Genomic DNA, 12,261 nt, shown 5'->3' on the forward strand with positions numbered 1-12,261 from the left:
GGCTTCAATCCACTTCGTGTAATAGTCAATGGTGACTACAAGGAATCGAAACTGCCCCAGAGTCATGGGGAATGGTCCCATGAGGTCGATTCCCCAGGTCCTTGACAGTGTGTTCAACCAAGGGATGTTATATTGGTAAGATTTTTCTCTTTAATATCACCTCGTTGTGAGTAAAGCCTACCAACAACAATCCTCGAGGGTCAAATTTAGAAGAGGGATTTGGTTGTCACAAGTTCAACCCCAATAGAAATAACCAAGTATTCAAACCTCGGGTCGTCTCACGAAGAATGGGCAAACATGTGCTTCGACATTGGTTAGAAATCCGGGGTTGAGAGTTATGAGCATGAAAATAAATGGGAAATTCAACAAGCAGGTAATCTTAAATTGCAATAAACGAATTCAACTACGTAAGCAAAAACTAAGCAATTCCAATGAGCAAGCAATATTCTACTTAATTCTACCTTAAGCTAAACGAATAACTATGACTAAGACACTTGAAATTGGAAATCGGTTTTCAAATATGAATGATAAAAATAACTCTTGGCTAGACATGGGAATTGGGGTCACAATCCTTGTCAAACACTTCATCTTGACAATTATGAGGAACCAAGCTCATTAAGTCTACTCCCAAGTCTTAAGTACGTGATATCTACTCCTAGACTTGAAGTACGTCAAATGGCCCTAGCCACATCAACCCATAAGCCCCAACTTACTTACTAATTAGATTAGTAGTGGGTTGGTGTCAATGAGTATCAAATTGACCACCTAGGGCTCCCAAATCATCAAATCCATTAGACCCAATGACTCAAGTTTACCCAATTCCCTTGACCTAGGCCAAGAGTGAGAAGGAACTACTCCATAATCAAAGTAAACAATTCATCAAACACTTGGTAAGCGCTAACAAAAGACATGTTCAAAATAGTAATTAAATTGAATTCTACAAATACCCACTAACAATGATCAACATACAATCAAACAATCAACAAGATTAAACATAGAAATCATCAATGTAACATCAACAAAACAAGATTCACAACATTCTTGAAATGGGTAAAATAACAATTGACAAGAATCATTAAACTATCACTAGATGTAAGCAAGATTGTAGCAAGGAAATTAAATTGAACAATTAAAACTGTAATCAACAAGTCCAATTCACAAATCAACAAGGAAAAATCAAAATGGAAACTAGATCTAGAGAGGAACAAGGGTTTCTCTCTCTAGAATCACCAAAGAACCAAAAAAAACTCTAAAATTATGTCCTGGTCTCCAAATGAGTCATCCTCTTTTTCCCCCTAATCATCCTTGGGTCTTTTCCATGCAGAAACAGCTTGAAATTGGGCCTCCTTGGCCTCAGAAATCGCCAGGCACGATTTCTCTTAATGAGGTCACGTGCAGCTTCCCACGCGTGCGCGCCATGCGTGCGCGCGCCGATTACTTTTGTGATCCACGCGTGCGCGCCAGTTGCGCGTGTGCAGCAATAGAAATCTTCCAATCTGCGCAGATGCGTCCATCCTTGCGTGCCGCTTCTATCCAGTCCCATCCACGCGAGCGCGTGGAGTGCACGGGCGCGCCAATGCTGCTGCTCCCAAGACTTCAATTCTTCATGTTCCTCCCTTTTTGTACATGCTTTCTACCTCTCTTCTGAGTCATTCCTAACCTATAATTCCTGAAATTACTCAACACAGATATCATGGCATCAAATGACAATAGAAGAGGATTAAAATATGGCAATTTTTAGGTAAAATAAGCATGTTTTTCATCATAGAGCAATATTGGGAAGTGAACACAAAACCATGCATTTCTTGTGAATAAGTGTGAGAAATATTGATAAAATCCCCCAAAATAAGCACAAGATAAACCACGAAATCGGGGTTTATCAAATCTCCCCACACTTAAACCAAGCATGCCCTCATGTTTAAAATAAAAAGACCAAAGATTATGATGGGAAAGGGTTTATGAAATGCTAAGTATCTAAACGGATGCATGTAACTAATGTAAAGTCATCTACCTACTTGGTCAAAAGTGAATCCATCCTTCAAGAATACATGTGAGCATATAGGGTGAAGATAGTATGCAATTCACGAATCCTACCAAACTGAACATTACTAAAGAGTGCATATGACTTGCTAAGCGAACGCTTGTGAAAGCCGGGAACAAGCATTGAGCATTGAACCCTCACCGGAAGTGTATCTGCTCTATTTGCTCAAGTGTCTAGGGTTCGTCACTCAATCTCCTCCTAATCATGCTTTCCAAGATTTGTCTTTCATCTAATCAATCGACAATTACTTAATGCATGCTTACAAGTATCATGAGGTCTTATTCATGGGTTGTAATGGGGCTAAGGTGAAGGTAAGGATGTATATGGCTAAGTGGGCTTAAAATTTGAGTCATTGATCAACCTCGGATCCCACTAGACACCTAAAACAACCTATACAACTATAATATATTCCTAGCTACCCTTGAATTTCTACCCTTTTGCATACTTATGCCTCTTTTCAGTCCACCTACTATATGCATTGTTTTTATTACTTTATCTTGGGGCATTTTTGTCCCCTTTCATTTCTTTCTCTTCCCTTTTTTTTTTTATAATATATGACATTATCAACATCCCCTTTTTCTTGGGGTTTCTTAGTGAACCAAAGTGTCAATGCATACGGTGTAATCATTTAGCACATGAGTATGTTCCCAAAATCCTAGAGTTTTCAATTACACTACAATTACATGCCTATATATCTACCTAAATTTCCAAAGTATACCCCTCCTGTATGAATGATACACAACCTAACTTACCTAAGCTAATCAAGGATTCAAATTCAGGGACATTCATGGTTTTTCACTTAGGGTTGTTGACGTGCTCCATTTAAGAACAAGAGGGTTTATCAAAGGCTCAAAATTGGTTAGCAATGGTGGATATAAGGGTTAAGGCTATTTGGGAAAAGTGACTGTTGAAATGATGGCCTCAATCACGCAAATGCATTCATACACAAAGCAATGGATATATAGAATTAGACAAATCAAGGATCACATTCCTGGAGAGAAAGATATGCACACAAGAATGGAAATAATGGTTAAAAGATGTAACCATGTAATAGGCTCAAAACTTTCATGCTTGTGTTCTTAACTCAATCACTATGTTCTAAAATACATTTTTAAGGCAAGTTTACTGCAAAATTTTCAAAAATTTGGTAGGATAGGTCACCCAGAACACAGTTTCTTGGAGAGAAAGTTATTGCTTTGACCAAGTAATCCTAATTAAAACTAACTACCATGCAAGGGTATTTACAAGAAAAACTAACTACGCATGCAATATGCTAACATCTACGCAAAAGATAAATCCATGGTTATTGAAGAGAAGAGAGTATTACCCATGGAGATCGGTCGAACGACCTCCCCACACTTTAGAAATTAGCACGGTCCTCCGTGCTACGAATAATACTCAAGGGACGGTCGGGACTGGAGCCTTCACTATCCCCTCCATCAGAACTTTCATCGCTTGGGTTCGAGGTGGATGTGAATATCTCAGGCTCCTCCATGCTTGGGGCAACATGACTCAGAAGCTTCTTGAGGTGGGTGTATCGGCAGTGGTTGCGCCGCTCATACCTATCCAACTTCCGGTGAAGATCTTCTATCCTTTGATCTGTGGATCTCAGTGGTGGTGGTGATGAGCTCGAGGGAAGAAGAAGCGGCGGGGCTATGTCAAGGCTTGGTTTGTTCATGGGAAGATATAGGTATTTTCCGCTTAGGACCACATCGCCCTTAGCCGGAACCATGATCTTCTTATCCTTGGCTTCCCAAGAAACATCCGCAGCAGCAACTAAGTCAGATACCAAGGCTGGAAATGGCAGGTTACCCTGGTCATGAACTTGACTCATTGCTTGCTTGACAAGAGGTGGGATGTTCACCGGCTTTTCCGTGAGAATACACCAAACAAGCAAGGCAAGGTCTGCCGTGATGGACGACCTGTGAGTGGTAGGTAGCACATAGTGAGAAAGGATCTGGGCCCAGGCTCTAGCTTCCACAGTGAGGAAGCGAGCGTTGATACTCTTGGGCCTCATTCGCTGTCGACCTTGGATCCAAAAAGTTTCTGGCTCAGCAACGACTCGGAGTATCGAGTCCCAATCGAATCCATACTCTTCACGCTGACGTAGAATTTTTTGGTAGCCATCCATGGCACTTGGCACTGGTAAAACATTAAGTACTTGCTGAATAGCCTCTTCTGAAACTGAGACTTGCTTACGGCGCATGTATACCGATTGAAGAGTGGGAAGGTGGTAGTTGGTGTAAAATTCTTCCACCCAAGAGAGGTTGATTTCCCTTGGTTTCCTCAAAAGAAACCCCCATCCTCGCTTTTCGATACGGGGTAGAATATAAGGAGCAATCTTGTCCGACGGAGCGAGCAAATGCTCAGGATGATAGTTCCTTACGGCTATGGAAGGGAACTTGAGTTCACAAAAGCGGTTGGGGAACCTTGAAGAGTTTCGTGCCGGTTTGCCCTTGTTATCCTCATCAATAGGAGCGGGTGTCTTTCTGTTCTTTGATAAAGGTTTGGCTCCTATTGAAGAACGCGCCTTAGAATTTGATCCTTGGGGCACCCTTTTTGTGGCCGGTTTCCTCGAAGCTACCTCCTTGCCCTTTTTGGTGGCCATCCTAAAAGGAAAGGGGAGGAAGGAAAACATTAAACCCAAGAAACAAATTGATGACAACATGCAAGTAATTTGTCATGCCCATGATGAATATGAATGCAGGGGTTATATCACTTGGCATGTGATGCAAGAGAAGGTAAGGCATGCAAAGGCATGAGAAGAGTAGTCTCAAGCATCCTTAGTAAAAGCAAGTCATGTTCAATTAATTTGGGATTGGCAAGTATGAACCTTAAGCACATAAATTACACTCAATGTATTTAAGAAGAAACAAGTGAATGAGGAGGGAGCACCAAATTGAAAATACATGGCTAAATGGAGCCAAACTGGTATGTGTGCATTTCCTCGAACACTTAGCGTGCAATAATCAAGCAATGAGCAATTATGAGATACTAAACCAATTTCAAAGCCCAAAATGGAACATCAATCACCACATAAGCATCACACAATGGTAAAAGAGTGACAAAAGATCTAGTAATGCAAATTAAGTTCAAGTTCAACATCCATGGATAAACAAAGAAAAGATAGGGCAAATAAGCAAACAAAAACAAGAAATATCACTATCAAGCAAAAGAAAAACTAAGTAAGACAATAAGAAGCATTTAATTAGAAGAAATAGCATAAGAAAAAGCAAAGGTAAAGGGAAGGGAGAAGTTAAACCTTGAAGAGTATGAAAAAGCAAGGTTGAATCTTCTTTTGTGAAGATGAGAGAGAAAATAGGAGAAGTGTAGCGCCACCGGAAAAAGTGGTTGTCACCGGTGAGTGACCGGAGACAATGGTGGTGGGTTGTGGAAGAAGAAGAAGAGAAGAGAAATGATGAAGAGAGAGGAAGAGTGAACTAAGAAAGAAAAAGAAGAGAATGTGAGTGAGAAAGGAGTGAAACGGCGCGAAGTATTAAACTGATTCACGCAGATGGCGCGCGCGCGCAAGATGCGCTGACGCGTCGTGAAGGTGCTAACTGAGGGCGCGTGCGCGTCAGTAGCGCGTGCACGCGAAAGGAGCTGGGCCCCAGGCACAAAAGTGGCATAAACCTGGCTCAAGTCTCTGGTTTTTGTACCAAGGTGACCCAGGGAGGCATGCGCGCGGACGCGCACCATGCGCGGGCGCGTGCTTGTGGTATTCTACAGATGGTGCGGGCGCGCACTACTCGCGGACGCGTCCGTTTTGGCACAAAGTTGGCCCAATCGTGGCACAACTCTCTGGTTTCTGTACCAGAGACTCCATATAGCTCTATCGGCGCGCGCGCGCATAGTGCGCTTACGCGTCGATGGTCAACTGGCAATGGTGCGCGCAGGCGGCATGTACGCGAACGCGTGGGTGCCTAGCGCGAGTTGGGCACAAAGTTGGCCTGACTCTCGGGTTTTTGGCCTGAAAATGGAAATTCGCAACCGGCCCGCGCGCGCACTATGCGCTTGCGCGTCAGTGCTCTTTTTCAAAGAAAAATTTTGTGTTTTCTTTATCTCTTTCACAACCTTTCTAAATGAACATTCTACCTATCTAACAGAATCAACAAAGCTAGCATCCCTAAGCACTCAATCAATCATCAAAAGATCATAAAATTCAAGGAATTAAAGATACTACAAGATGGTATAAACAAGGAAGAGCTTACCACGGTGGGGTGCCTCCCACCAAGCACTTTTTTTTAACGTCCTTAAGTTGGACGGTCCTCTTCTCAAGCTTCATCTCTACTTGGTGCATCCTCCAATATGTACACCTCTAGCTCCCTTGGAGGTTTGCAACCATGATATTTCTTCACTCTATGCCCATTCACCTTGAAAGTTGCTTCACTTTTGGGATCAAATAATTCCACCACTCCGTAGGGCTTCATTTCTTTCACCTTAAAAGGTCCTTCCCACCTAGAACAGAGCTTTCCAGGCATAAATCGGAGCCTTGAGTTGTAGAGGAGGACTTTATCTCCTTCTTTAAAGTCCTTCTTCCGAATGTGATGGTCATGGAATGCTTTAGTCTTTTCCTTGTAAATTCGGGCATTCTCATATGACTCGTTCCTCAAACACTCAAGCTCTTCTAATTGTAACTTCCTAGCTTCACCTGCCTTGGCCAAATCTATGTTGCACTGCTTTACCGCCCAGTATGCTCGATGCTCAATCTCCACCGAAAGGTGGCATGCCTTACCATAGACGATCCGAAAGGGACTCATCCCTATCGGAGTCTTGTAAGCCGTTCTGTATGCCCATAGTGCATCTCCTAGCCGGAGGCTCCAATCCTTTCTTTGTGGATTGACCACTTTTTCCAAGATTCTCTTGATTTCCCAGTTGGAAACTTCCGCTTGCCCATTTGTTTGCGGATGATAAGCAGTAGCAACCTTATGCGGTACTCCATAGCGCTTGAGCAATGCTTCTACCTTCCTGTTATAAAAGTGGGATCCTTGGTCGCTCACGATTGCTCGTGGCGACCCATAACGGCATACAATGTGATTCCTAATGAAAGAAACAACGGTGTTGGCGTCGTCAAGGCGGGTAGGTACGGCCTCCACCCACTTTGACACGTAGTCAACCGCTAACAGAATGTACAGATACCCACCAGAGTTAGGAAACGGTCCCATAAAGTCAATGCCCCACACATCAAATATCTCACAGAACAACATAGGTTGCTAAGGCATTTCATCCCTTTGGGATGTGTTTCCTGACTTTTGACACTGATGACAAGACACACATAGCCGGTTAGCATCCTTGAATAAGGTTGGCCACCAGAATCCGCAATCCAACACCTTTTTAGCGGTCCTTTGTGGGCCAAAGTGGCCACCACAGTCGGACGAATGACAAGTTTCCAGAATTGGTTGAAATTCGGATTCTGGGACACACCTTCGGATTACTTGGTCTACACCTCTCTTCCACAAGTGAGGGTCATCCCAAATGTAATATTTGGAATCACTCCTCAACTTGTCCTTTTGATTTTTTGAAAAGTTGGGAGGGAAGATTCTTGCAACCAAGTAGTTCGCCATTGGGGCAAACCAAGGAAAACTAGCTGACACAGCATGCAAACTTTGTGATGAGCGGATAATTTATACGCTTTTTGGCATTGTTTTTAGTATGTTTTTAGTAGGATCTAGTTACTTTTAGGGATGTTTTCATTAGTTTTTATGTTAAATTCACATTTCTGGACTTTACTATGAGTTTGTATGTTTTTCTGTGATTTCAGGTATTTTCTGGCTGAAATTGAGGGACTTGAGCAAAAATCAGATTCAGAGGTTGAAGAAGGACTGCTGATGCTGTTGGATTCTGATCTCTCTGCACTCAAAGTAGATTTTCTAGAGCTACAGAACTCAAAATGGCGCGCTTCTAATTGCGTTGGAAAGTAGACATCCAAGGCTTTCCAGCAATATATAATAGTCCATACTTTGGCCAAGAATAGATGACGCAAACTGGCGTTCAACGCCAGTTCTCAACCCAATTCTGGCGTCCAGCGCCAGAAAAGGATCCAAAACCAGAGTTGAACGCCAAAAATGGATCAAAACCTGGCGTTCAACTCCACAAATGGCCTCTGCACGTGGAAAGTTAAAGCTCAGCCCAAGCACACACCAAGTGGGCCCCGGAAGTGAATTTATGCATCAATTACTTACTCATGTAAACCCTAGTGACTAGTTTATTATAAATAGGACCTTTTACTATTGTATTAGACATCTTTTTGACCATCTTTGATTAGTGGTATTCTGATCCTGTGATCACGTTTTAGGGGGCTGGTCATTCGGCCATACCTGGACCTTTCACTTATGTAATTTTAACGGTAGAGTTTCTACACTCCATAGATTAAGGTGTGGAGCTCTGCTGTTCCTCAAAGATTAATGCAAAGTACTACTATTTTCTATTCAATTCATCTTATTTCGCTTCTAAGATATTCATTCGCTCTTCAACCTGAATGTGATGAACGTGACAATCATCATCATTCCCTATGAACGCGTGCCTGACAACCACTTCCGTTCTACCTTCGACTGAATGAGTATCTCTTAGATCTCTTAATCGGAATCTTCGTGGTGTAAGCTAGAATGATGGCGGCATTCAAGAGAATCCGGAAGGTCTAAACCTTGTCTGTGGTATTCCGAGTAAGATTCAATGATTGGATGACTGTGACGAGCTCCAAACTCGCGATTGCGGGGCGTTAGTGACAGACGCAAAAGGATAGTAAATCCTATTCCAGCATGATCGAGAATCGACAGATGAATAGCCGTGCCATGACAGGGTGCGTTGACCATTTTCACTGAGAGGATAAGATGAAGCCATTGACAAGGGTGATGCCTCCAGACGATTAGTCGTGCCGTGACAGGGCATTTGGATCATTTTCCCGAGAGAAGACCGAAAGTAGCCATTGACAATGGTGATGTATCACATAAAGCCAGCCATGGAAAGGAGTAAGACTGACTGGATGAAGATAGCAGGAAAGCAGAGGTTCAGAGGAACGAAAGCATCTCCATTCGCTTATCTGAAATTCTCACCAATGAATTACATAAGTATTTCTATCCCTATTTTATTATATTATTTTCGAAAACTCCATAACCATTTGATATCCACCTGACTGAGATTTACAAGGTGACCATAGCTTGCTTCATACCGACAATCTCCGTGGGATTCGACCCTTACTCACGTAAGGTATTACTTGGACGACCCAGTGCACTTGCTGGTTAGTTATGCGAAGTTGTGAAGATATGTTTAGACCATGGTCCTGTGCATCCGTTTTTTGTGCCATTGCCAGGGAATCAATTTCGAACAACAATTCACAACCTGAGTAGCAATTTCGCATACCAAGTTTTTGGCGCCGTTGCCGGGGATTGTTCGAGTATGGACAACTAACGGTTCATCCTGTTGCTCAGATTAGGTAATTTTTTTTTTATTTTATTTTCAAAAATTTTTCAAAAATATTTCTAAAATTTTCTCACCTGTTTTCGAAAAAAAAAATTTTTTATTCAAAATTTTTAAGAATGAACTCTAGTGTTTCATGGAGCATGTGAAGCCTGGCTGGCTGTAAAGCCATGTCTAAATTCTTTTGGACTGAGGCTTCCAACCATCAGCTGTTATACGACTGTAGGGTATGTCAGGCATGTCATGTCTGAATTACATGCTGAAGCTTGGCTGGCCATTGGCCATGTCTAGTGTTTTGGACCGGAGCTTTCACTGAAAGCTTGGCTGGCTAGTGAGCCATGTCTAATTCCTGGACTGAAGCTTTAGACTAAAGAGCATAAGATTCCTGGAATTCATATTAAAAATTTTGGAATCCTTATTTTTCTTTTTCATAATAATTTTTGAAAAAAATACAAAAAAAATTAGAAAATCATAAAAACCAGAAATATTTTTTGTGTTTCCTGTTTGAGTCTTGAGTCATATTATAAGTTTGGTGTCAATTGCATGTGCATCTTGCATTTTTTCGAAAATAATCATGCATTTATAGTGTTCTTCATGATCTTCAAGTTGTTCTTGGTAAGTCTTCTTGTTTGATCTTTGCATTTGCATGTTTTGTGTCTTTTCTTGTTTTTCATATGCATTCTTGAATTCTTAGTGCCTAAGCATTAAAGAATTCTAAGTTTGGTGTCTTGCATGTTTTCTTTGCATTAAAAATTTTTCAAAAATGTGTTCTTGATGTTCATCATGATCTTCATAGTGTTCTTGGTGTTCATCTTGACATTCATAGCATTCTTGCATGCATTCATTGTTTTGATCCATAACTTTCATGCATTGCATCATTTTTCTTGTTTTTCTCTCTCATCATAAAAATTCAAAAATAAAAAAAAATTCAAAAATCAAAAAAATATCTTTCCCTTTTTCTCTCATCAAATTCGAAAATTTGGATTGACTTTTTCAAAAATTTTTAAAATCAAGTTGTTTCTTATGAGTCAAATCAAATTTTCAATTTGAAAATCTTATCTTTTTCAAAATCTTTTTCAAAAATTAAATCTTTTTCAAAAAATCAAATCTTTTTCAAATTTCTCAGTTATTTTCGAAAATTCCAAAAAAAATATTTTTCAAAAATTTTTTCTTAATTTTACATCATATTTTCGAAAATAACATAATCAATTAATGTTTTGATTCAAAAATTTCAAGTTTGTTACTTGCTTGTTAAGAAAGATTCAAACTTTAAGTTTTAGAATCATATCTTGTGATTTCTTGGGAATCAAGTCATTAATTGTGATTTTAAAAATTCAAATCTTTTTCAAAAACTAATTTCAACCATATCTTTTCAAAATATCTTCTTATCTCACCTTTTTCAAAAATTTGATTTCAAAATATCTTTTCTAACTTCCTAACTTCTTATCTTTTCAAAATTTGTTCCAACTAACTAACTAACTTTTTGTTTGTTTCTTATCTTTTTCAAAACCACCTAACTAACTCTCTCTCTCTCTAATTTTCGAAAATATCTCCCTCTTTTTCAAAAATTTCTTTTTAATTAATTAATTATTTCAATTTCTAAAATCTTAATTTTCGAAAACTACTAACATTTTTCAAAAACTATTTTCAAAAATCACTAACTCTTTTTCAAAAATTATTTTCGAAAATTCCTTCTCTCTCATCTCCTTCTATTTATTTATTCATCTACTAACATCTCTTCCTCACATCACCAAAAATCCGAACCCTCTCTCTCTCTGAGTTCAGATTTTCTTCTTTTCTTCTACTAACACAAGGACCTCTATACTGTGGTATAAAGGATCGATATTATTATTATTATTTTTTCTGTGCCCTCTTCTTTGTCATATGAGCAGGAGCAAGGACAAGAATATTCTTGTTGAAGCAGATCCAGAACCGGAAAGGACTCTGAAGAGGAAATTAAGGGAAGCTAAATTACAACATTCCAGAGAGAACCTTTCAGAAATTTTCGAACAGGAAGAGGAGATGGCAGCCAAAAATAATAATAATGCAAGGAGAATGCTTGGTGACTTTACTGCACCTAATTCCAATTTACATGGAAGAAGCATCTCCATTCCTGCCAGTGGAGCAAACAACTTTGAGTTGAAACCTCAATTAGTTTCTCTGATGCAGCAGAACTGCAAGTTTCATGGACTTCCATCTGAAGATCCTTTTCAATTCTTAACTGAATTCTTGCAGATATGTGATACTGTTAAGACTAATGGAGTAGATCCTGAAGTCTACAGGCTCATGTTTTTCCCTTTTGCTGTAAGAGACAGAGCTAGAGTATGGTTGGACTCTCAACCTAAAGATAGCCTGAACTCTTGGGATAAGCTGGTCAAGGCTTTCCTAGCCAAGTTCTTTCCTCATCAAAAGCTGAGCAAGCTTAGAGTGGATGTTCAAACCTTCAGACAAAAAGAAGGTGAATCCCTCTATGAAGCTTGGGAGAGATACAAAGGACTGACCAAAAAGTGTCCTTCTAACATGCTTTCAGAATGGACCATCCTGGATATATTCTATGATGGTCTGTCTGAGTTATCTAAGATGTCATTGGATACTTCTGTAGGTGGATCCATTCACCTAAAGAAAACGCCTGCAGAAGCTCAAGAACTCATTGACATGGTTGCAAATAACCAGTTCATGTACACTTCTGAAAGGAATCCTGTGAATAATGGGACGCCTATGAAGAAGGGAGTTCTTGAGATTGATACTCTGAATGCCATATTGGCTTAGAACAAAATATTGACTCAGCAAGTCAATATGATTTC

General features: G+C 40.1%; 1 non-coding gene across 1 annotated transcript; it reads right to left on the bottom strand.

Moving 5' to 3' along the window:
- Positions 1-11,875: 11,875 nt before the first annotated feature.
- LOC148567225 (small nucleolar RNA R71) lies at positions 11,876-11,983 on the bottom strand. Its single transcript, XR_015882912.1, has one exon. It is a non-coding gene; the product is annotated as a small nucleolar RNA R71 (small nucleolar RNA).
- Positions 11,984-12,261: the final 278 nt, after the last annotated feature.

This window comes from Arachis ipaensis, chromosome B4, assembly GCF_059453495.1.
Source record: "Arachis ipaensis isolate K30076 ecotype BB chromosome B4, ASM5945349v1, whole genome shotgun sequence".
NCBI classification, from domain to species: Eukaryota; Viridiplantae; Streptophyta; class Magnoliopsida; order Fabales; family Fabaceae; genus Arachis; species Arachis ipaensis.